The sequence below is a fragment of the Paroedura picta genome, chromosome 17 (assembly GCF_049243985.1).
Source record: "Paroedura picta isolate Pp20150507F chromosome 17, Ppicta_v3.0, whole genome shotgun sequence".
Lineage (NCBI taxonomy): Eukaryota > Metazoa > Chordata > Lepidosauria > Squamata > Gekkonidae > Paroedura > Paroedura picta.
In genome coordinates, this window is record NC_135385.1 from 23,341,721 (window position 1) to 23,363,841 (window position 22,121).

General features: G+C 53.2%; 1 protein-coding gene across 3 annotated transcripts in view; it reads left to right on the forward strand.

Moving 5' to 3' along the window:
• The first annotated feature begins 668 nt into the window (after nucleotides 1–668).
• Nucleotides 669–22,121, forward strand: part of LOC143826973 (cytoplasmic phosphatidylinositol transfer protein 1-like) — a 32,047-nt gene continuing 10,594 nt past the window's right edge. The window contains exons 1-5 of one of the 3 annotated variants that reach the window (XM_077316046.1): nucleotides 669–936; nucleotides 5,226–5,393; nucleotides 15,417–15,565; nucleotides 19,218–19,619; nucleotides 21,909–21,980. The gene's annotated coding sequence lies outside the window, so the exon portion shown is untranslated. Of the gene's footprint in view, nucleotides 937–978; nucleotides 1,121–1,493; nucleotides 1,839–5,225; nucleotides 5,394–15,416; nucleotides 15,566–19,217; nucleotides 19,620–21,908; nucleotides 21,981–22,121 lie in introns of those variants that run through there. The other 2 variants (XM_077316047.1, XM_077316049.1) reach the window with 2 other exon arrangements.

The following is a 22,121-nucleotide window of genomic DNA, read 5'->3' on the forward strand; positions in this document are numbered from 1 at the left end:
TGCAATGGGAAGAAGCCTGAACATTTTTTGTGGTCAACACAGTTCCTTTCACAGACGTGGATTTGTGTCCAACTAGACTTCAGGAGGTGCTCCAAGAACTGTTTCCGACTTGGGGGTCGATAGATGAACCCCCCCCTCCCCGCTGAGCCCCAATTTGGTGGGGACCATCTTGATTTATCAGCATTGCAGCCTGAGGACTTCACCTCACTTTGGGCAACAGGCCAGCCAGGGAGAGCCTGCCTGGGAGACGGTACCTGATTTTTTGGGCATGCCAGGGGAAGCTCTTGGAAACTGCCCTCGGCTCCACCCTCCCCCATAGCTACAGGGTGGGGTGCGGCTCGACCTGTTGAATTTTCCACACTGTACATTGGAAATTCAGCCGGCCACTCCTTCCCTTCCCTCCGGAGGCTGGCCACAGAGTCGTCCCCTCTAGCTACATGGAGGGGTGTGGCTTTACCTGTTGAATTCTTTCCAGCACTGAACATTGGAAAGCTTTGGAAGCGCTGCTCTGAGCTCCTCCCCCTCCCCCGGGAGGCTGGCCAAAGGGGGTCGCCCCCCTCCCCCTCCCCCTCCCCCCCGCGGCTCCCAGGTGTTTGCCCAGGACGCTCCCTCGCCCCCCTCCCGGCCAGGAAGGGGGCGGCTCAGACTGGCGGCGTGTGCGCCGGCAGATTCTCTCCCCTAGGGGTCGTCTGCAGCCAAGCGGAGCCGAAGCGGACTGGGCTGCCGGAGTCTGGACGCCGCTGCTGCCTGCCTGAGCCCCGGCGCCGGATCCGATCCGGAGCCTCGCCTCGCCTCGCCCCGATCGCCGCCCTCCTCCGCCCGGGGCGCGCCTTGCAGACCCGGGGGGGCGCCGCAGCCGGGCAGCGGGCAGGAGGGCGGCTGTTCCGCCGCGGAGGGCGCCTCCAGCGGAGCTCTGCCTCGGAGACGCGCGTCCGGGTGAGCCACGAAGGGTGTCGGGGGCCGCCAGGGCGGGGAGGATCGGGACGGGGCGGAGGCGGAGAGAAGACGAGAGAATCGCCTGCAAGCATCGGGAGGGGCGCTGTAGGTGGGGACCCCCGAGGCAGAAAGCTCGGCGGACAGCGCGCGGAAGTGGGGACACCCCCCAGCCCCAGACGGGAAGGTACGGGATCCAAGGACTGGATGTGGGGGCCCCCGGGACGGGAAGGGAAGGCGCGCCGTCGGAGACCCCGGAGGGGCGCGGGGTGGGTGCGTGGGCTTGTTACGCGGAGGGAGCCTCGAGGGTCCCCCACCCCATGGCAAGAGGGGCTCGTTGGAGAGGACGTGGGGAATGGGGAAGGGGGGCGCTGTGATCCTTCCAACGCGGAGAGGGTCCCTGCAGGGGAAGGCTGCCCCGAGGGCGCGCACGGGATGCGACCGCAGCCGGGGCTCGCCTTGGGAGCGCACGGAGGCGCCCTCGGGGCGGAAAATTACCGAGGCGGAGGATCGCGGACGGAGGGGGGGGGGAGCGCCTTCCCCTTGGAAGCTCCTCCCCGCCTGGCCCGTCTCGGCAGCCCCGGGGTGGAGAGCGGAGCGCGTGGCGGGTTTGGCGCTGCTGCGCCCCGTGTAGGATCGCGCGCTGCCCGGAGGCGCCCTCTGAGTCTGCAGCTCGCCGGCGGAAGCGCACCCGCCGTGCCCTTCGGCGCGGGATCGGGGCCCCCGAAGCGGCTGGGCGGCTGGCTTGGCTGAACGCAGGCTTCCGAAGGAGGGTTGCCAACCTCCCGGCGGGGTAGCTGGCCCCCCGACGACTCCGAGCGGTTCCGCTGGAGAGAATGGCCGCTTTGGCGGGGGTGACTTTCTGGAACTGCTCCCTGCTGAGATCCGTCCCCCCAAATCCTCAGGTAATTCATACCCAGAGCTGGCAACCCCACTGCTAAGCTGTATTTCCCCTGGAAAGCTCATCTAGTGGGCTGCCACTTTCTTTCCTGCCCTTTGGCAAAAACAACCCTGTGAGGTAGGTTAATGGGAGGGACCCTGACATGTGTAGGAAGCTTGTTCCTCCCACCCCAGGGTTATTCTGAGGCTGTGATCCTTTGCTTGTCGAACTGGGGTGGGGCTACCTGGTGAGTGAAGACACAAAGGAGCAGGAAGCAGGGGGAATAGGCAAGCCAGCACAGGATTCCTGGCTCAGATCCGTTCCCACAGACTCCTCCGGGGCAAAGCCTCAATGGTGCGTCCAAGACTCTGTGGGCTCCGGACAGGTTGCGGCAATGTGGCCGAAGTGTGGGAAGCAGCATAGCAGACGCAGAGTACCTTTTCCCCCCTCAAAAGGGGTTTCTGCCTTCCTGAGAAATGCAAGTTGAGGGGGGGGGGTATTTGTCTGCTTCACAAAATGCTATAAAACCAGTGGGGTAGAGAAAAACTCCTTTCAGAGGTGGAGGAATGGCAGGTGAAGAGTTAAATGTTTCTGCTGTTCCCCGTTCTCAATCTAGGACTTGTAGCATATTTCCCAGCTCTTTTGCGGCACTTGTTTGCACAACCACCCTGCAGGGTAGACCCCTGCCTACTTCGGGAATAGCTCCCTTCCCCACCGCTGGGGACGCTAATTGGCTGTGCTTTTTATTCTTTTAAATTTTTACTCCAAGGCTCACGTATTTCAGAGCCTCTTCTCTATGCCGGCTTTGGATTGTCCTAAGAGACGTGCCTTTGAACATGTGCAGAGTATTTTCCCCTAAGCGCCCTGTTGATCTTGGCTTTGCCAAATCTCTGTTGCTTCCTTTGAGGGAAAGGGCTTCCAGATCATTTCTTCCGAATGCTCAAAAGATGGCATTTGCAAGCTGGATTTCACAGATTTCCCCTACCTCACCCAAACTGAATTGTAAGTATTGTCAGGCAGGCAGAGTCCAACACGAACTTACGATCAGATTTATTCCTTCCAATCATTCTCTTATAAACAACAACCCTGTAGGGTAGGACCGAACTCCCTGTTAGCCTGTCGAGAGACTATGTTCCACAGGGAAACTTTTGAACGGTCAACAGAGCACGTTTCCAGAAGCTGGTCTGTTCATTGCTTATGTGAAGGAACAAAGATACAGGTTGCTCCGTTACCTTCTTTCAGCGGAGTTGGTTCTCCCTGCCGGTAGACAACGAGGTAACATAGACTGCTGTAGACTGCATCCTGCAGGGTCCTTCTCCATTCCCAGGAGGAACGTTGCCATGGACAGATTGGACAACTTCACCCCCCCCCCCGTGCTTTCAGGAGGGAGGTGTGGGAGTTTGCCGGAACCGACCCCTCGCTGCATACATTTGGTACATGGGGAAGGATTCCTGCATGCCAAACTATGTCGTAGGAAGGTGTCAGTTTGGCATTCATCCATGGGCACCTTTTCATAAGCCCCGACCAGATTGCCACCAAGCGGGGAATGAGATTTCAGCTGGGCCGCCGAGTGAGCTGGGCCTACGGTGCCAGAACCGGAGAGATTTCCAGGCTGGATGGAACTTCAGGATCTTCAGGTTTTCTTGGAACGGAGATCTGGAAGCACTGCAGGTTTCGCTCGATTGAGAGGGGTAAGGATGTCCGTCTTGTTGGACAAAACTGCCGTTTCTGTTCCGCACAGAATCATCGTGTAAACATTAACAGACTCCGCCGTGTATCCAGGTCACGTAGATTTATAGCGATGTGTCGACGGTAAATGAAGCCATGCGGTTGCATGTTTTGCGTCTCCAGCGCCGTGCGCAAAGGAGGATTTTCAAGGTGCACCTGAGACTTCTGGGCTGGGGAAGTCCGGTCTCCCTTGGAGAAAGTCAACCTTTGCCAGTGTGAAGTGGAAAGGGAGAAACAAAACATGAGAAATCCTTCTGTTCACAGACCGGGAGGTCCGTTGCCATTCAGGCGTGAAGCGTCAATAGGAGCCGGATTGATTTGCCTGACCGAGTTCAAGTTCGCCAAACCTCTTTCCTCCAGCCAGTCTGACAAAAGAGTCCCGAAGCCCTTGAAATCCAGTTCCGCCTTTGGAGCAGCATTTTGGCCCTGGTTTCTGCCACTTTTCTTGAGGGTTTTGTGAAGAGATTGGACCAACAACCTTGGAAGTCCAGGCCCTCCTCAGACCATGGAACAGAGGGGAAAGGGAAATTTTGGTCCCTTTAAACTTTAAACTGTCCAATCTCCGCATGGCCGAATTGTACCCGAATTGTGGTTCGGCAATTCAAGACTGATTCGGGCAGTTTAATTTCAGGGGAAGGCCAGTTCAGACTGGATTAGCCCCAGAAGTGTCTAAATCGACGTTGTAGAGAACGTGCTGGGGAGAACGTTGGTCGAATTGCGACCGAGCCTACCCTGCAGGGCTGTTGTGAGGATTGTTTTTAAAAAGAAGTGGAAAGGCAGTTAGTGCTTTCGGTGCCCATGGGCAGGGTGGAATTGGCATCTTGGGGGCTTAGTGCCAACTTCCCTGCCTGGAAAAGTTTGGATCTGTGGATTTTGTGTCCACAAAACAGATGCTTCTCAGCAAAGTCAGCAAGCTCCGCCCACATCAGCATGGCTTCTTTCGAACAAAGAGTTGGCAAGCCCCGCCCCTGCAAGCCCCGCCTGATGTGGGTGACTTTCCTGCTTTATTCCTATTGTACTTATTTATTTACTTTATTTCTTATCATCCCCCTTCTCCCCAAAGCAGTATGCATTGTTCTCCTCTCCTTTATTTTATCCTCCCAACAACCTTGCAAGGTAGGTTCCATGGAGGGGGTGGGAGCAGCCCACAAGTTTCCGTGAGTGGAGATTCCCACCCAGGTCTCCCAGACTCTGCTTATAATCCGAGAAACACGGAATTTGGTTAATAATGCACAAGCGGTCAGCAACTTGGCGTTGGAAACAGATTTGGGGACGTAAGCAGGTAAGTCTGGATATGTCAGGCAGGCTTGCGGCTCTATAGGTATACAATTCTTGCATCGCAGTGACATCATACCCCCTTTCTCCCCCCCAAAAAAGGAAGAGAAGCGTGTGGGAATTCCTCCCCATCTTCCTTCCCCAGAGAAAAGCTTTCTGGGCTGTCTCCCTCCCAGGGTTCGGCCCCTCCAGATCCTTGGAGGGGCACAGGAAGAAATCGTGACCTCACAACTGCTGCTGTGGCAACCAGCTATGAAGTCACCAGCAGAGAGTGCCTGTAGCTTAAGAGGGAGAGGGAGGGAGGGAGGGAGGGAGGGAGGGGAGAGCCTTGGATTGGGCTACAGTTCAGTGCTGCTCCACCCTGACCTCTCCACCATCCCCATGTTGGGGCTTCCTGTCTCCCTCGCAGGATGCGTCCTTCTTCGGAGAGCTCTTGGAGGCCACTCGGTTGGTGACAAGCTAGTGTTCGAATCCTGCCAGCGTCGATCCTCCTGCCAGCCGGGCAACCCTGGTCCAAGGAGAAAGCAGCATGCTGGTCAAAGAGTACCGGATTTGTATGCCCCTCACCACGGAGGAGGTAAGCGCGGTCCGGTTCTGGGGAGCTGTGCGATCAAGGGGGGTAGGCCAGCTCCAGTTGGGGGGTGGGTTCGTTCTCTTTGGCCGAGAGGCCCCGGAGCCTCATCCCTCGTCTCTCCCATCCTGTCGGGCTGCCCTTCCGCTCTTGATGGGGATGTGGGTTGAAATCAGAAATGGGTGAGCCTTGGCAGAACTGATCTGGTTTCTGTCGAGCGTCGCTTCAAGTTCAGCCCTGGAGAGTGAAACATTCGGATGAGTGAACATTGTTCGGTTCAAGGACCATCTGGTTTTGTTTCGGGAGGGTAGCTGTGTTGTTCTGGGGCAGAGGCGCTGGATTCGAGTTCAGTAAAACCCGAGAGACAAATGAGATTGTGAGATTTGAGGTGTGCAAGCTTTTGAGAGTCAAAGCTCTCACGAAAGGGGATTGATTCTCAGAAGCTTACGTTGCGAAAATTCGGTTGGTCTCTAAGATAAGATGTGTGGACTTGAATCCAGGGCTTCTAGGTTTATTGATTTTTCTTCCTGTTCAGGCTCCACCAAATCCTCTGCCTTCCGTCTTCGCTCTAGGGCCAGTTCCACCAATGAAATATCGTGCAAATGACATTTCCTACGTAACCCGGCCACCAATAATCCTCATAAATCTCTGACTAACCCTCCCTGATTTCCAGCAGAGATTGTTCCCCATTCTCCTGGTTGAGATTCTCACTGCAGATGTAACCCAGGACTCTGCACATGCAGCATGCAAGTTCTGTAGCGCTGGACGGTGTCCTCTTCGCAGTATTATCTCTAAATGGGGTGTCTTAGATTCTCGCATTGCTGAATCTAACAAACCAAGGCAGATTCAGTCTGTAAATTCTCTTGTTTTGCAGCTTGGGGGAACCCAGGCTGAAATCTGACTCGCTCGAGAATGTATCCTGAGTTCTAAAAGCCGTGTTTTGCATAGCCCGGAGGTAGGAGAGAAAGAAGATACGCTCGTGTTTGAGAACTCTACACGTGCGTCTGAGTCCAAGGCGAAGAGAGATCATCTGGCCTTCCCTGTTGGTGCAAAACATGGAAGGGCAAATAGTCTCCAAACGTCTCGTTCGGAGGTTTCGAGATACCGTACAAGGCCTTCCCTGATAACAGAGAGAAGCCGGCTTTGTCTGATAAGGTTCTGACACTCATTGAAGCAGGTCATTTGGTACAGTCTTCCCAGGCCTATATCACATCAGAGGTCGGTAGTTTGAAAGCAACATCCTGACCTGCCAACGGAAAGCTAATTCTGGGGGATTTTGGTCTCCCAGGGTTTTGGTACACTGCAGCAGGCCCCTCCCTCGCTCAGCTGGAACCGAGTTCTAGATTTGCCCCTAAGCTACACTCTCCTCTACAACCAGCTGTCACTTTAAGGTAGAAAGAGATGATGAGCTAATGTGACATCCAGGTCCTGTAAAAAGGTGTGCTGGGTAGCTTTAATTTGGATGATGGAGGAGCAGTTCTCCTGCAAGGATCTCCGTGGCTATGGGGCCAGCGTGCTCAACCTGGCATCGCAAGTCTGAAATGGGAGCTGTCTTGGGAGGGTGTGTGTGTGTGTGTGTGTGTGTGTGTACGCACCGTGCTAGATTGTAGTTTTTCTCACTGCTCCCAGCACTGTTGTCACAAGGCATGGTGCTAACTGCACCTTTTCGGTCATGTTTTTAGTTTTAGTGGGCCCAGCCAGACTTCTTACTACGAGAAGTCACGGTTACACTGACAAATCTCCTTGAGCGAACTGGATTTAAGCTGCAAGTTCAGGGTGGGGTGGAACGGGATCTCTTTTGGAAGGAATTTTCGCGGGTGATGTTACCATACGACTGGTCTGGCATCTGCAACTGGTCTGCATGGGACGGGCCTTCACAGCCATGAGATCTAGCCACTTGGTTTTAAAAATAAATCAATGTAGAATAGACAGGATCCCGTTCCCCACCTCTGCAGTCTGTTCGATTTACGGTCTATTCCCTGCTTCTATTCGATTTGCATGACTCTTTGAGATTTCTCTTGTTTTCCCTGCGGCATGCAGTTCCGTAGCTGGGGTGGGGGGAGACTCGAATCCGGGCCTCTCAGCTTCCTTTCCGTTGGATGGTGTGGACATCCATTTCCCCCTCTCCCTGAGCTGTTTGACTTGCGGGGGTTATGGCATCCTTCACAGCGGAAATTTGACTCTTCGATGCAAAGCAAGAGATGATAGCTTTGCATTTTATGCCCTGTCAATTGGGAAGCAAATAATTTTTGCAAATTTTGCTTAGTCTTGATTGGATGAAGGCTCAACCTTACTTTGTTTTGAGGAGGGAAGTGTCCTGAGGGTTTGAGCATTTTCCTGATCAGGAAACATGAATGAGCTTGGGGCTTTTTGGTGCATAAAATACACACCTAATGAGAGAAGTTTGTAAAATCAGGCCTGGCAGGAGAGAAGAAAGAACTTTGCCACCCTCTCCTATAAAGGAATCAGTGGATTTGGGAAGCACAGCAAAAATTCCTCCTTTGCACAATATATATTTAACTTGTGGAATTCACTGCCTCATGATGAAGATATGACCAGTGGCTTGGAAGATATTGAAAGCTAGGCAGGCAGATTCATGGGGGATAGATCTGCCGTCAACTGCTACTGAAACTTCAAGTTCAGAGGCAGTCTATCTTTGAATGGCTGCCGTAAAAATGGCTGCCATAGGAGGCGGAGCCAGCTACAGAATGATCGCTGTGGTTAAGAGCGGCAGTCCTCTAATCTGGAGAAACTTGTTTGGCTCCCCACTCCTGGACATGCAGCCAATGGGCAGGTCACAGTTCTCTTAGTGCTGTTCTTGCAGAGCAGTTTTCTTAGAGCTCTCTCAGCCCCACCTGCTTCACTGGGTATCTGTTGTGGGGAGAGGAAGGGAACGGTATTTGTAAGCCGTTTGGGGACTCCTTAAGGTACTGAAAAGCAAGGTATAAAAAACAGTCGTTCTCCAAAACATCATATAAAAAATCTGCAAACACAATCAAATCTCCATTGGCCAGAAATCCCAACTACTCCCTAAAAATACTGGGTGAGTGCCCGAAAAACTTGCCCTTGGGCACCCTGTTGGGACCTCCTGGCCCAGACATAAATCCCAGCCCTCATCCGGACTGATGTATCCCTAGCAGACATTGTAGCAGCCCGGCAGAACATGGCTTTTAGCCCGCCTCTCTTTCCCCTGTTTTGCCTGCACAACAGCCCTGTAAGGCGGTCAAGCCTGGAAGAGATACGCATCCAGCCTACAAAGCTTACCGGCTGCACGGGGGATTCGAACCCCAGTTCCGTTCCGCCTTCCTAGCCGCGACACGAACGCTTGGGCTGAGAACGGGGCGGGGGGCCGAAAGGGACGTGGCGGACCGGGTTCCTGTCTTGGCCCCCCCAAATTCCGTGGGTCAGCTTGACGCCAGGCCTCTCCTCGCGCTTCCTGCCTCCTCACGTGAAACGCTGCCGTTGCCGAGGCAGCATGCGTCATGGAAACTTCCTCCTCGGCAGGTCTGCGGAGCAACGGAAACCAAAGGTATGCAGCAGCAGCTCGGAGGGGGAGCTGGACGGCGCTGGGAAGGCGAAGGCAGAGGAAGGGGGGAGAGAGCCCTGCCGGCAGAAGGAAGCACGCGGCTCCTGCCTTCTGCCCCTCTCGGAGCACAGCTGCCAGCTTTGTGTGGGGAAATGCCTGGGGGGATTAGGGGCAGTGTTTGCAGAGGGAAGGGATCTCTGCGGGGATGCCATGCCATAGAGTCCGTCCTCCAAATCAGCCGCTCTCTCCAGGATCTCAGTGGCCTGGAGGAACGTCTGGGAGAGCTCCGGGCCTCCCCTGGAGGTTGGCAACCTATTCGGGAGTGGCGTTAGGCCAGAAGCAGCTGGCTCGCTTGCACTGGAAATGCTTCGGAAAGAGCAAATTGTCTCTGAGCACATGCAAAAAGCTCTTTGGATAACACTAGGCGTTTCTGTAGCTCCTGATTCACATAAGTTTTCTCTGCCGTCCTGTTTGAGGGAAAGAGCTCCACTTCACACCCTGCCCCTTTACGGGGCTGCATGTTGCGCGCCCCGCCTCCATTTTAACCCTCACAACAGCCCTGCAGAGTAAACTAGACTGAGGAGAGAGAGGGAGAAGGACTCTCCCAGCGTCACCCAGGAAGCGACCTGAGGATCTGAATCCAGCTTCCCCCAGCCAACCCAATCTCGACTCGACTTTGGGAATGTGAAGTCGTGGTGGAGTTGGAATTTGAACTCGGTTCTCGCTTGGCAGCAGTGCTATAACAGCAGTGTCGGGGGTGCAGAAAAGAGCAATTTGGCCTGCTTTCTAACTTGTGCGGGATGAGAGTCGTATCATATGGGTACAGAAAGGGCCAGCACCGGGATACAGCCTCGTGGCTCGCCCGTCAGCCGCCGGAGAAGGAACACGGGTCATCTGGCATCTCCGGAGGTTTACAGAGGGAACGGAATGCATTCCCTGTGAGTGCCCTGGAGGAAGGGAGCCTTGGTAACCGCTGTAGATCATTACACAGCCTTCTAGCGGCCGTCCCACGCAGAGATGTCCGGCGAAGGCTCTCGGCAGGGCCTCACAGACTTGGTGTTTGGCAAGCCCCGAGTTTTGTGCCCCCGAAACCGAAACTAGGCCCCATGACCTCATTTGCGCGCATCAAGTCAGTCTGCACGTTTAGCTTCCAGCCGTGGAGGAGGGCAAGAAGTTACCCGGAGGTCTCGTGGGTTCCCTCCCCGGCTTGCCAAATGCGCATTCGAAAAGCGTCTAGCTTTCCCGGATGCTTGAGTCAGCCCTTGTTCGTGTAGTTCCACCACTTCACGGGCGCTGGTCAATCCCGTGCTCTGTCTCTCGGGCACACTTGGACAGAGGGTTAAGAAGCTGCTATTCACGATACGGACTCCAAAAGGTCTGTTCTGAAAACACAGGCGCTGGTCAATCCCATCTGATTTCAAGGCTTTCAAGAAAAAATAATGTCACGAGGACTAGAGACCGAGTTTGTGCAATTAAAATGATAAACCGAACGTTCGCAGGAAACCGAATGTAGCCCGCCTCGCACAGATACGGTGAGGAATTTTAAACAAAGAGGTGATCCCCCGTGCTTGTTGTCTGGAACTACCTGGAAGAAAGGTGGGATACAACAGGAAACAGGCAAAGGAAGGGATTTGGGAGGATGGGGCTTTGGTTTAGTGGCATCTCCGCAAGTCCTTTGAATCACAACATATCAATGCTCCTATGAGCTCCGCTTGTTCTGTAGCGAAAGTTGTATTCCAGCGCCAGCTCTGAAACTGGTGTGGGTTTCATTTGGCACCCGAGACAGCGACAGTCTTTGGCCGAGCAGAGAGACAAAGTGCCCATTCTCTGCTCCGAACTGGACTTTCTTGTCCAGGGTTAGGAAACCAAGCTGGCGTTTGCCGGAAATCCGCTACCAGTTTTCCCCGTACAGCCATGGAGGCCAGGCATCTCACTGGGATACTGGGGGATTTAAGAACCAAATCGGGACGTGTCGTCGGTGAAGTTCCGTGTCGGCACAGCCGCAGCTCCGGGGAGAGCCAGGTGCCAGTACGGCGTTCTTGTTCCTCAGCATTGGATGACTCATGGGGGGGGGGAGTGATAACAGGAACGTTTGCTCCACAGGATTTTGTGCCTTGCTGCAGAGCAAAGCGGGACGCGAGATTTTTATTTGGCAGTGCCTCTCGAGTGTTACTAGCAGTAGTAAGGAGAGTGGCGCAAGGTGCCCCAAATATTTTACACCTGATATAAAGGGGCGAGGCTAAGCGGTGATTAGATTCTTAATGCTGGAGGCTGGACGAGGAGGATCGTCGGCTTATGGAGGGCACCTTGCAAAATAGTAATTATTGATTTGCGAATTTCCGCCTGGCATCCCCGAAAGAGTTTGCTGGTCGCATAAGTTGGTGGTCGCGGTGCCTAGAAAACCTGTTTGCGTTGTTTTCGGAATGGGCTTTCCCCAGAGTCCGTAACATTAAAAACTGCTTTTCAACATTCAGTCGCCCTTTTAGTGTGACCGCGAGACGGAGCACGGGATTGGCCAATGGCCGTGAAGAGGCGGAACCATGTCTCCTGCATTGAGTGTCTTGTAAAAGAGCAACCCGGAGGCCCTTGGGTTTTGTGCGTGGGAGTGCCCCGGTGGTTCAGCGCTGCTCTTGGCATGCTCCAGGGGAGTGTGGAAAGGATGCTGATTCCCAGTCCTCCGGGTGAGCAAGCGAAAATTCCACGCAACTCTCCCTGGAACATTTCAACAACTTGATGAAGCGGAGATAGCAATCTTTCCAGCGATTAGAGCGGCGACAGGCATCGTCAGGAAAATAATAAAATTATGATTGTGCAGAATTGTTTTCGGGGGAGCGCGCTTCCCCTCGTCTGCCTCGCCTGTCGGGCGCAAAAGTCACGTTTTTCGTTCCCGGCGAGGAGTTTTGTTTGGCGTGCCCTTTGCTCCAGCTGGGAGAGGATGCTGAAAAACAAAGTTGCCGTGTCTTGTGCATCCTCAAGAGCAGGGGTAGTCAAACTGCAGCCCTCCAGATGTCCATGGACTACAATTCCCAGAAGCCCCTGCCAGCATTCACTTTTTGCATCTCTTTTCCAGACAAGATTTTGTTTGCGTGAGCCTCTCCTTCCCGCTTTAGCCCTCTCTGTTCGGTGCAATTTTACCCCAATCAAAGGGCTGAGGGAAGCATAAATGTTCCCCACGTTCTTCCTCGCAACAACCCTGCGAGGGAGGCTTGCTCGAGAGAGAGCGACTGTCCCAAAGTCACCGCAGTGGGCGTCGTGGCTGAGGGGGGATTCAAACCCAGGTCTTGGCGGTTCTCGCTTGAGGCTCCAGCCACTACACAATGCTGCCTTTTGAGTTCTCTTGGACACCATCGTTACTTTGTTGATGCTGCTGCCCCAAATCCCCTTCGCTGGTGCCCATTGCCCTCTCCCTAGATTCACCTGAGAGGTGGGCCCGGCCAATCAGGGATCACGCACATAGAGCCATGTCACGGTGCTAGGCAGCCAATCAGCTTTGGCAACTCTGGAAGGCACGAGATGACAATTGAGAGTGGGAGTCCAGAAAAATCATTTGGAAATGGAGGTGTTATTTGACAACCTGGAGGAGGGGAAACAACCAAGGCAGTTGCACCAGCTCAACCTCCTCAATCGTTTCAGCACATGGATTTGTCTGTGGGTGAGATTTGCCCATCCGTCTTCCTGCTCTTCTTTCCCCCTCCCCGTTTCTGCAGAGACCCGAATTCCTCCCACACCTGCACAATCGTGGATAAAAGCTACTTTCTAGTCATTCTGTCGCTGGGGAAAACAGGCCTTTGTTTCGGGGTGTGTGTGTTATTCTTCTCTGCTTCTCCCTGTTCTTTTATAATCTTTCGAGAGCCCGTTCTAGCAGGCATTATCGACACGGTACGGTCCTCTTCTGGAGCGGGGAGGGGGTGCCCTACCTGTACCACACAGGTGTGGATTTGTGTTCTGGTTGGAAAACCTCTACGAATGTTGGAGTTTCTTTCAACCAAAGGCCTCCCGCTGAGAAACCTGAGATGACCGTTATCCTCGGGTGTGGACTTTCTTGCTGCCTCAGTTCTGTGTCTTCAGAGACGACGAGATCCCTGGTGCAAACTCCCTCCTTGCCACGGTGCTCTTCTCTTCTCCTCCTAGACGTGTGGCCGCCATTGAACTCATGAGGCAGAGGCATTCTGTGCATGCCCAGAGATCTACGGACAATTGCATTAGCCCTTCCGAGGCCGTGCCTGGGTATCACTCATGAATTCGAGGGCCGTGCCTCGGCCCTCCAGCTCTGCCTGGCGGCTGGAGACACCAGATGGTTGGCGATCTCTCCGCCTGCGTGTGATTCAGCCCCTCTTTGCCGAGTGCCAGGCTAAAAGTAGCTCGCCTCCACACAGGCGATGTTTCTTGTTGGGCCTGAGCAAACAGCCCTGGTTGTCGTCTTCGGGATTTGCTCGGGCCTGGCAGCTTTCTGGGAGCCAATGTTTACTCGGTAGATTCAGTTCTCCCTTCCCGTAAGGGTTCCTCAATCAGTCAATAAAACTATTTGTAGCTTCCCACGCGGGAGGAAGGAGGGAAAATTCTCGCATTTGGTTAAGGAGACAGAAAACACCCCTATTGCGCCTGGCAGGCGACGAGTGCGAACTCATCTAGCTGTTTTTATTTATTTATTTATTTATACTTCGGTTATGCCCATCCTTTCTCCTCGATGGGAGCCCAAAACAGCTTACAAGATTTTATCCCCTGTGAGGTAGGTGAGGCCTCTCAATCTCCCAGACTCCCGTCAACGGCTTCTCCGTGCCGATAATTGCTTCTCACCAGGATGTCCTCTCTGGGTATCCTTCCTCTTTGGCCAGCAAAGGCGCTCGGATATTTCGGAATTCCCGTTTGCCTCCCTCTCGAGCAAAAGGCCCGACAGTTCAGAATTCGTTCTTCCTCACCGAATTGGCTGTGCATTTCTAGCGCCGCTGTGCATTTTTTCATTTCTGCAGGCTGCCCGGAGGACGGGGTGTTTTGTTTGCAGCCGAAGGCGCGGGGGGAAGGGAAAACGAAGAGTAAACACAGCAGAGAGCACCTTTCCAACTGAGGCCTCCAAGGCTGGGAGAAGCCAAGGTTGTTCCTAGCCGTCTGCCTGGCTTGTTTGGGCTTCCCTCGCCTTTCCCATCCTTGACCTTCCTCTGGGACAGATGCAGGCGAGAGGCTTTTTGTTCTCCAGCCTCCAGCGGACAGGACAGGCCTGCCAGAGGGGAAACCAGCCCTGCCAACAGCATCCGAGGCCCATATGTTGTCCCGGGACGCACCGGAGATCCGTCTCCGTCCTGGGCATGGCATAGGGCTGTTGTCCCAAGCGGATGTGTGACCCCACTGGAATGGAAAACAGGGTTCCTATATATATGGGAGGGGCAGGGAAGATCTCGAGGGTGAGATCTCTTGTTTGCTTAGAAAACTATTCCTCGGGTAATGGAGGCACATGGCAACGTAAGAACCTAAGACGAGCCCTGCTAGATCAGGCCAGCGATCTACGTCGGCCAGCACATGGATTGAGAAACGGGAGCTGGTCCCCATGGAAAAAGGGGGAGGGGGCCACAGGTGCATAAGGGTGCCAGGCGCATGAATCTCTTTCTCTCTCTCTCTCTCTCTCTCTCTGCTTAAACACAACGAGGAATACATACAGGGGGAAATAAGCAACTTCTTTCCTAAGTGGTCCCACACAACGCCACACCGATGTGCCAACCCTGCCAGCGTGGGCACTGGCCAGCTGCCTTGGAGCATGATGCCATCCACGTGGGGTTCTGCGTGGCTCCCGTTTTGGAACGGGGGAGGAAAGATAATGCATTTTCAGCCTCCCAGGAAACTAATATCTGCTGCGCTTTATGGACGTGGAGAATTTTGGAATGACTTGGTTCCTTGTCCTTGTGGTTTTGTTCTCTTCTCTCATCTATGTCTTCTGTTTGCTCTTCTTGTCGAACTGGGATTTTGGAGACCCAGGCTCATGCCCCCACTTGGCCACAAACCTTGCTAGATGCCCCTCAGCAAGCCAGTGCCTTTCTGTTGGCCCTTTCCCCCCCGGAGATTCTCGTTTTCCGAGCGTGTGGAGCGATACAAGCGCGTCGATTTTCATTCCTCCTCTTTGGAGTGAGTCCTTTGGAGTGAGGGAAGGGTTGGCAAGTACGAGGGTTGCCAGATGAGAGCGTGGGAAGCTGCTTTTGACTTTTGGCACCCTTGTATTTCTGCCTGTTTGGTCGCCCTGGAGCCCGTTTTCAATTGGAAAAGTTGCAAAAGTCCATTTATAAAAATAGAGCTGCACATTTGGCACGCTTGGGGATTGTTCCCAGATTGAAGGGGACTTTAAAGAATAAATGAGGAAAGCATCTCCCTCCCTATCTAGTTATCTATCATTTAGGTGCGTCTACCTATCATTTATGTCTATCTACCCATCAATCTGGTTCGTCCACTTCGCCCAGACTCTGTCCCGGCTCCCACCTACTCTTCTCAAGGGGTGTGGCTTTTGTGTTTTCCTGCAGTATCGCGTTGGGCAGCTGTACACCATCAGCAAACACAGCCACCAGGAGAGCGACAAAGGCGAAGGGGTGGAAGTGGTGAAGAATGAGCCGCACGAGGACCCCGTCCACGGCCCAGGCCAGTTCACAGAGAAGCGGGTGCACCTGTCCAGGTGAGCGGGGGAGACCAGATGGGATCAAGGCCTGCCTGGAGCTCAGACCCTGCCCTTGGGGTGGGCACTGCTCTCGGCTGCTTTGAATGACCATGAAGCATACCTTGGTTGAAGGCTCTCACAGCCAGCGTCAAATGATTGTTGGGGGGTTTCCAGGCGTTCTTAACCAGGATTTCGTGATTCTTGATGAACCTGGAAGGATTTCCCAAATGGTCCCCTCTTAGTTACCCTGTTCCCTAGCACCTGGGTCTTGTGGTTTATTTTGAAAGATAGGCGTGCATAGGGGTAGAACTTACGGGATTGTGGAATTCAAGACACGGCGGTTTGGGGTGCCTTTCGGGATTCAGCCGCAACTCAACCCCAGTGCCTTGCTGACTCAAGTGTTTTCCATCCCGCCCATTTGTTCTCGGCTTCCCAATTACCTTGTCACTAATTCTGACAATTACTCAACACCTTTTGTTGGGAGAAGACAAAAGCGGGCACACCCCCGCCCAGGCACCTGCTCACCTCTGCCACCTACGGAGCCAGCTCCCCCTGACTCAGATCCCTGGCCGTAAGCCCCGATTTCACCCCCATGGGACCACTTCCCAACCCAGGGAGGTCGGTGGTAGTGGCGGGGCATATGTCCACTGTCAGGTCAGAATGACACACTCCTTTTTTTGTAGCATTCCTGCAGTCCCAATCAATTATTTCCAACCGGCTGCCCATTTTACAGCAGGTACACACTGTAGAATCAACGTTACGAGGTGTGTGTGAAATTTCTCTTGAGCTGGTAGGGAAATCAGGAGCTGAATTCTCACTTGTCTCTCTCTATATATTGTCTCCCATTTGCCATGAGCAGTCCTAGACTGGTTTGCTTGGAGCCAGCTTGGTGTAGTGGTTACCAGCGGTGGCTTCGAATCTGGCAAACTGGGTTTGATTCCTTGCTCCTGCACATGCAGCCAACTGGGTAACCTTGGGCTCATCACAGCACTGATAGAAGCTGTTCTCACAGAGCAATACCATCAGGGCTCTCAGCCCCACCTACCTCACAGGTGGCCTGTTGTGGGGAAGGCGATTGTAAGCCGCTTTGAGACGCCTTCTGGTAGTGAAAAGCGGGGTATAAAAAGCTACTCTTCATCTTGGCAAGGCCTTGGGAGCTGAAATAGACAAGAAAGGAATTTAGACAGCCTCCATTTGCCTTGGAGCCATGCAGGAAAAAAAGAGGGTTGTTAACCCTTCATCCTCCATTTCGTTTTGCTACAATGCTGGGGTCCTTATTAGGTCATTAGCACATCCAATTAAACAACAACCTTGGATGGTATACCGCCTGGGATACTAAATCCAGAACGGTGTTGTTTCTGTGCAATTTTTGGCTCTCTCTCAACATCTGGATCGCTCCTCTAAACACATGAAGCTGCCTTATGCCAAAAAGAGTCCCATTGGTCCTTCAGATTCGATAATGTCTACTCTGGACCAACCACGGCATTCCAGGGTCCGGAGCTGAGTTCTTTCAGACCACCTGATCCTTTTCAGCCGGAGATGCTGGGGATTGAACCTGGAACCTTGAGCATACTGGGCAGATGATCTGCCACTGAGCCACATCCCCTCCCCTCCTCCGGTCCCTGCTTGGAGTTGGCCAGCATCATCCAAAACTGCCAAGATCCCGAGTCCCTTTGAATCACTGAGATGGCATGCCGCTTCTCTTGCTGTGTGCCATTCCTCATGTCCCGTCGTCATTAACTTGTCATTGCTCGAGCTTTCTCAAGAAGACGGCTTGTCATCTACAACTCAGAAGGTCCCATTGGGTAGGGAAAAGTGCTCCCCCACATCGATTACCACAACCAATCTTCTCTTCCTTTGAGACCCGCCATTTCCCCTCGAGAAATATCTGGGAGCCCTGAACTGGCTCATCTCGTTGGATGCTTTTTGGGGCACCAGGACGTGGCTGGCTCGGCAGGTGGCCGTCACAAGCATTTGGCCCTTGCCAAGAGAGGGGGAAAGATTGATTTTTCTCACGATGGGGTTCTCCCAGGGAGCGCGAAGGAGCCGATATTAACAAGGAAGCCTCCGAATGACAGCAGCAGCTCTTGGCTGTGACAGCTATTACCGAAAGCCATCTTCCTCTTCTGCCTACTTTCACTAGACCAAGCGGATTAGTTGTCCTCAGGCTCGCTCGCTCCTGCGACAGCTGAGAGAAGCAAGGAAGCTGGTGTTTTATTGGGACTTTTGTGGCTGTTTAAGAGAAACTTGGCCCTGCCGCAGGGCCCACAAGCAGGCTGTCTGGAGCAGGCTTTGTTATGGATGGCCCACAACTGCTACAGAGGAATCGAGCCATCTAACTCTGTGGAAGAGCACCTTGATGGCTTCCTCCGTGAGCCAGGGATCGAGGCTTAGCAAGGAGCCCCCGCTTGCTGCTTGTTTCTTGTCCCTGCCAATGACTACCAATCCATTAGCTCCCCTGCCCTGGCCAAACTACACTGCGCCACGAGAGAAATCTTCCGCAGGGATAAATTGACTTAATGGAATTAGAGGGCAGGCTGCCTGTTCATGCCTTGCTGCTCCGAATCCCATTCTCTGCCCCTCTCCTCCCCTGCCTGTGCGGTTAGGTTATTTTCGTTCTGAAAAGAGCTCATCCCTTTCCCCTCTGCTCCTGCTGGGTCGCCCAGCAGCCCAGAGCCCAGAAGCCGGCATGCGTCGTGGACCGCCAGGCCTTGCCTTATCCCAGCACACGAGCCAGCCAGCTAGCCTCCACGGGGACTGTCGCTGCACGAGAGAGAGAGGGGCGGTATTTTTAGACAGCCTCCTCACGATTCTGCTCTCGGGGTGCTATTTTTAGAGAGCAGAATTGGATTGGGGGGAAGTGGGCGGAAGCTCCGTGTTCTCTCCTGTCCCGCTGCCCTGTGCCGGGAGCTGTCAGGTTGGCGCAAAACCCTGTGGGACCAGAGCTGGCGGGCTGGAACTTCTACCGCGTAGAAGAGAGCTTCTACCGCGTCCCTTTGGCACCCAGCGGGAGTGTAAGGAAAGCAAAAGACACACACCGTTCCCTTCTCCTGGCCCATCTGTGGTAAGAGCCTGCTTGGCATTCATCTGCCTGCAGCTAATAAGAGTGAGGCACCGGCATACGAGAAAGACTGAATTTCAAAATTGAGAGGTTCCCTGGGGAGGTCGTGTCTGGCTGCCTGGCCCTACGAGTGTTTGCCTGTCCGTTCCCCCATTGGGTGCTCCAAAAGATACACTTGTCTATATGCGAGAAAAATCTCCAATTAAAAAAAAAAACAGCGTTTCCTGGATTCATTTGCAAGCTCCTCCTTGTTTCTTTCCAAGTGTGATCTGGAATTTGGGGTGAGTTTTGGATAGGACAGCTGGTGGTTTTCAAGCAGCAACACGATGACCAGTGGTCAGGGATGCTTTTGGCCAGGGGTGGCCACAGTGTGGCTCTCGAGCTTCCTGGAAGGGGCTCGTGGGAATTGTAGTCCGTGGACATCTGGAGCGTCACAATTTGTCCACCCCTACTTTAGCCTGATCTTTCACGGAGCAGGAGTTTGGTCTAGATGGTCTGTGGGCCCCCTTCGTACGCTAAGATTCTGTGAATTTGATGTTCTAGCACAGTGTCACCAGCTTGTCCTTTTGATTTGTCTAATTCAATGTAATCTCTCTTGCCCTGGTGCAGCAAACTTCCCAGCTGGGCACGGGCTGTGACGCCACGGATATTCTACATCACGGAGAAGGCCTGGAATTATTACCCCTACACTATCACAGGTAAGCCCCGGAGCAACCTTGGGACCAGGCCTTGCCCCGGCTGGATCAGGCCAAAGATCCTGTGCATCGAGTATCCTCTCTCCAAGAGCGGTCAGCCCGAGGGGCCTCCAAGAAGTCTTGGAACAGGGAAGGGGAGGAGATTTTGTTGTGCGTTTCCCCCCCTTTGGTGCGGGGTTTAAACTGTTAGCAGGAAATCCATTTGCATCCCTCATGGTGCCCACTTTCCCATCTCATCGATCTCTCTCCCCCTGTCTTTCTCTTCACTGTGCCTGCGGATTCCTGGAATTGCGTCGCTGCTGGCTCAGAGTACACGGTAAGTAGCCCTCTGCGTTTGCCCATTCAGTGCTCCTCCTAGCCCTCGGGGAGCCCTGCCGGTCATCCGTTTTGTGACCTTTAAAACGTCCGGCTCTCGTCCTAGTCCCCTTTTCCAGCCATCTAAATTAGTTGCCATGGCGACCTCCCACGGGCTATGAACCCCCGCGAGTTAATTTAGTTAATTGCATGTGAAGCTTCTTCCTTTTGTCAGTCTACTCGCCTGTCAGCTTCACAAAGTTCTCCTCGTTTGGGAGGAAATGACGGGTGGCACAGAGGTGGGAGTTTTGTATGGCCTGCAGGGGATAGTCACACGCAGTCGAGGCGTGCCATCCATGCCGAATTTTGTCATCTCTCCTTGTTCTCCCCTAGGGATGGGCAGGGACTGGCTCACAAGCTAAACTTCGGCAGGAACCCCCGAATCAATATTCGTAACCCCCGAATCGATATTCATAACCCCCGAATCGATATTCATAACCCCCGAATCAATATTCGTAACCCCCGAATCGATATTCATAACCCCCGAATCAATATTCGTAACCCCCGAATCGATATTTGTAACCCCAAAATAGATATTTGAAATCCCTGAATCGATATTCGGGGAAGGCGCTTTTCCCAAATACGTTCTGGACTTGTGTCCGGGTCGGCTGTCCAGGCCATGTAAATCTAACAACTGAATAGGGCTGGATGGCCTGGCAGCTGTTAGGTTCAAATATCTGCAAGCCACTACACTGTGTTTCCAAGGGGGGGGGAGCAAAACGAACTGGTTAAATGGCTGAATTCCCAGATGATCCCACCCCCCTTTTTTCCAAAGCTGGGAGAAAGGGGGTCCAAACTAACCAGTTCGGTTCAGGAAAATTTCAGTTCAGTTTGATGGCTATCCTGAACAAAACCAGATTTTTTTAGGTTCATGCTCATCTCTATTCTCCACTTCCTGGATCTTTTTTAAAGAACTGTTTTTATGATAATTGATGAGTGCTTCCATCTGAGGAACAGCGTACAGGATTGACGTCAGCTCAAAAGCTTCTTCTTCATTAAAACCATGCAACCTTTGCCCAGTACCTCTCAGCCTGACCCTCCTCCTTCTGTTTCTAATTGACCAATAAAAATGTTTTGTAGGAATTTTTCAGCTCCGTGTCATGGCACCCGTTGGGTTCAGATCACGTGGCTGATTGTTCCCAGCCGGTCTTTTTTGGATAGTCCTCATGGTCCCCGCAAGCCCCCTCCTATCTCCACCCCCCCCCCCGAGCAAACAGCAGCAGTGGATCGGCGGTTTTATAGGAAACGCTGACAAATAAAGGCTTCAATATTTTTATTAGCCCCGCCCGCTTTTGCATACCAACGCAAGCAAGTCATTGCAAAATAGTTGTGGAAAGTTTCAAGGGAACCAGTGCCCCTTCTAGGGGGAACCGTTCAAATGTGCAAATCTGTGCAGTGTCGCGATTCTGGGTACTGAATTAGGCCTGGGTTCGAATGCTGGCCATCTTGTTGAACTTGGGCCAGGCTTCCTCTCTGAGCCGATTGGACCAAGATTTCCAGAGGTTTCTTGCATGAATATGAGACGATCCCTGCTGGATCAGACCCATGGTCCACCTCATCCGACATCTTCTCTCACATCTTCTCTCCTCTGGAGGGCAAAACTAGGGCAGAGGCAGAGACCTTCATAAGAACATCAGAAGACCTTGCTGGATCAGACCAGTGATCCATCTAGTCCAGCATCCCATCTCACCAAGTGACCGACCAGTTCTTCTGGACAGCCAGAAACAGGGCAGAGAGGCCGAGGCCCACCCTGATAAGAACACAAGAACAGCCCTGCTAGATCAGACCAATGGTCCATCTAGTCCAGCTTCTTGGCTCACACAGTAGCCAACCAGTTCTTCTTGAACAGCCAAGAACATGGCCTAGAGGCAAAGGTCTCTTGGCACTGGGATTCAGAGGGCAGCTTAGATTCGAATCCAGTATGTTTACAGGCTATTAGCTTTGGAGAGTCCGTGGCAAAGGGCGCTTTGACTCTTAAAAATTCATCCCTCGAAAACACTGTAGTTCTGGACTCCCAGTCTCGCCATCCCAACCAGCATCAATCAACCAAGAGAATGGGCCTTTTGGCTCGGTTTACATTGCAGGTCACAGAACTGGATTTGTCTGGGTGTGGGATTGGGATTTCACTCAGGGCTGGCTTTCCCACAGATGTAGGTTTCAGCAAGTTGCAGGTAGGGCCAAACATCTGCCCAGATGCCCGCAGGAGACTCCTTGTCTGACATTGATTAATGTTCTCCCTTTTTCTCTGCAGTGCTCCTTTCTGCCCAAGTTTTCCATATACATAGAAACCAAATATGAAGATAACTGCGGAGACAATGCAAATGTAAGTCTCTCCGGGGGTGTGGTTGGACAGATGCCCTCCCCTGGCCCCCTGAACCACTTGCTTCTCTGGTCCAACATTATAGGAGCCACTGAGAATTTAATTTGTTTCTTCTAAACATTTGTTTGCTGCCTTTTTTTTATT